General features: G+C 57.3%; 1 pseudogene; it reads right to left on the bottom strand.

Annotated features, from left to right (window-relative positions):
• Positions 1-979: 979 nt before the first annotated feature.
• Positions 980-1,769, bottom strand: LOC101627285 (annotated as a pseudogene).
• Positions 1,770-2,827: the final 1,058 nt, after the last annotated feature.

The following is a 2,827-nucleotide window of genomic DNA, read 5'->3' as shown; positions in this document are numbered from 1 at the left end:
AAGCCTCCATGGGTGGTCTTCCTGTCATCCAGACTCCAAAGCCTGGAAACTCCCAGAACATTTATCTGGGACATCCAAACCCAGGTATTTCTCTCATTTCTTTCCTCCTCACTCTGGCTCCCCACCAGTCAGATGGTGGTGTTTGGACGCAAGAGATCAGTGTCCACCTGCACTCTGGTTCCCAGCTGAGTCCGGGTCTGCACCAGAACTGCCCCTGCCCGGCCTCCTCTGAAAAGACCTGATGAATCCAAGCCTAGGCCAGACCAAGTGCCCCACCCCCTCAGCTGCATCTGGCTAGCAGGGCCTAGCTCTCAGCACCTCACACTTGCTCCAAAGGCTTCCCTAGCAAGAGTACATGACCCAGACCATCCCTGTATCTCCAGCAACAGCCAGGACCCAGGGGCCTCACTTGGTTCAGCTGCCATAACTTTTGTTCTTGGGTGACTTCCACTACCTGTAAAGTTTGGAGTTTCCCCACTTACATGTGATTTTGGAGAGGAGGATCTGGTACAAACCTATATATATAGACAGGTATTTAGGTCTGCACCCACCTACATTGTGTGTATATTATAGATTCACATGAGTTGTTTTTGTTTTAAAAGATCTATTTTATTCATGCATATAAGAACTGGGGTACAGACGGGGTTGTGGGGGGGAGGTTGAGAGGATTCACCAGACAGTGGGGAGCAGAACAGGCAGATGTACTGAAACGCACTGCTGAGGGGTGCAGCGGGTGAGACAGGAGAGGTCTGTGGCCCCATGTGGGTCAGCCCCTGGCAGAGAATCAAACTTGTGCTGAAGCGGCTGCAGATAACTTGTTAGTGCTGCACTGAACCCCTTGCTCCACCAGGGAGGGTCCTCCTGCATTTATCACAGAGGCCCTCCCTTTTTTTTTTTTTTTTTTTTCCAAGCCTCAGTGGACATAATCCCCTGACAGAGTTTTTAATGAAAACCAAGGGACGGAGTGGCGCGTGAAGGCTCAGTCCTGCGGCTTGGTTCTGGAGGCCTCGGCGCTGGCCCGGAGCACAGCCCCCGGGGGCGGGTAGGGGCGCTGCTGGAACAGGGGCCCTGCTGCTGTAGTGTCGGCGCCCGTCTTGGCTTCGTTCCGCTTGGGGAGTCCTGTGGACCATGCGCCCCAGGGTGCATCCGAGTATGAGCTGGGGTCCATGGGGTCTAGCCCATCATCCTTCCGGCCCGCGGCCTTCTTGCTCTTGGGGTAGGGGGCCCGCTCCTCCCGGCGGTGGTGGCGCCACTCCTTGGCCTCTTCCCGATCTGCCCTGTCATAACCCCGGTCGCGGTCTGGGTCCCCCGCTCTCTCTCCGTCCACTTTATCATAGCCACGCTCTGGGTCTCTGTCCGACTTCTCGTGGTCCCGGTCCGACCTCTCGGGGCTCCTACCTGACTTCTCCTCAGCATCTGCGTTATTGATCCTGAGCTTCTTGGCAGATTTGGTAACGACGGAGTTGGGGTCATGTGGGGAGAGCCAGGACACGAGGTCTGTGTCCACATCCCAGTAGTAAGGGAGCCCGCAGGAAGGGTCGAACACCTTGTACCAGCTGGGCGGCAGGCCCTCCAGCCGGGTGGCCTCATAGTCCACAGGGTCATAGTCATAGTCCTCAGCAATGATCTCTTCCTCTGGCTCCGGCTCCAGATGTTTGAGGATACCTCTCTTGGCTAAGCGAGTCTGCAGTGCAACGGGCAGCGGCATGGCGGGTACAGTCATGCGCGCAGCGGAAAGCTTGCAGACCCGCCACTTCGCTCTTGCAGCTGCTACGGACACCGGGACACACGACTCTCCTCTCGCAAAGCACAGGAAGAGGCCTCTCTCCCCGAGCCTTGTGGTAACTAAAAGCACAGCACTAAGAAGCTAAAGCCACTTCAGCGTGAGTTAGATTCCCGCCCCCGGGAACTGATCCACGTGGCGCAACATGGCGCAACATGACGCAACATGGCGCAACATGACGCAACATGACGCGACATGGCGCAACATGGCGTAACATGGCGCAACATGACGCGACATGGCGCAACATGGCGTAACGTGGCGCAACATGGCGCGCAGCAGACCTCTCCTGTCCCGCCCACTGCTCCCCTCAGCAATGTACTTACCCTGCCTGTTCTGCTCCCTGTTCTACTCTGTCTCTGGTGAATCCTCTCACCCCCTGCACCTCCGGCCTGTACCCCCGTTCTATATGCATAAATAAATAAATCTCAAAAACAAACAGAACTCCCTTGTACCCTTCGCCCAGTTCCCCGCAATGGCAACGTCTGACAGAATTATAGTATGTTCTCACAACCAAGATACTGACGTTGGTAAGAGCCACCCCTCTGACTCAGGTTTCCCCAACCTGTGACACCTTGGTTATCAGATCCTGAAAGCTTCGACCCACGCTCACCGATCCAGCAAGCTAACTGAGCCCGGGAGCCCTCACGCCGCGGATGTCTGTGTCGGGAGAAGCGGAAAGACGTTAGTTATCAAGAGGAACTCAGTATTCACAACACGCTCATGTGCTAGGCTCCTAACCCATGGCATGGTTTAATCCTCACTGCAACCTGTTCTACAGGTTTAGACTGGGGTGCAGAGCGGGTGGGCGTGGTTGGCGGGCATCGAGGCGCTAGCCCCCACAGCCCAAAGAGCCGGTCTGCACCGGGAGGCTTGGAGGACTCCACAAACGCCAGTGGAGGGAGGCCTCGAGGGCCCCGGGCGGCGGCCTGCTGAGACGGGACATCAGAGCGTGGCTTGGCTCTGTACCCGAGCGCCCACTCAGGGTGACTCAAGCTGCCCCGCGCTGGCGTCTGCGACCCCCCGCGGGCGGGCGTCCCGCCGCGG

Source organism: Condylura cristata, unplaced genomic scaffold, assembly GCF_000260355.1.
Source record: "Condylura cristata isolate star-nosed mole 26May11 unplaced genomic scaffold, ConCri1.0 scaffold00001, whole genome shotgun sequence".
In the NCBI taxonomy this organism is placed as follows: Eukaryota; Metazoa; Chordata; class Mammalia; order Eulipotyphla; family Talpidae; genus Condylura; species Condylura cristata.
The sequence above is the reverse complement of the archived record's forward strand: the minus strand, read 5'-3'. Positions and strand labels throughout refer to the sequence as shown.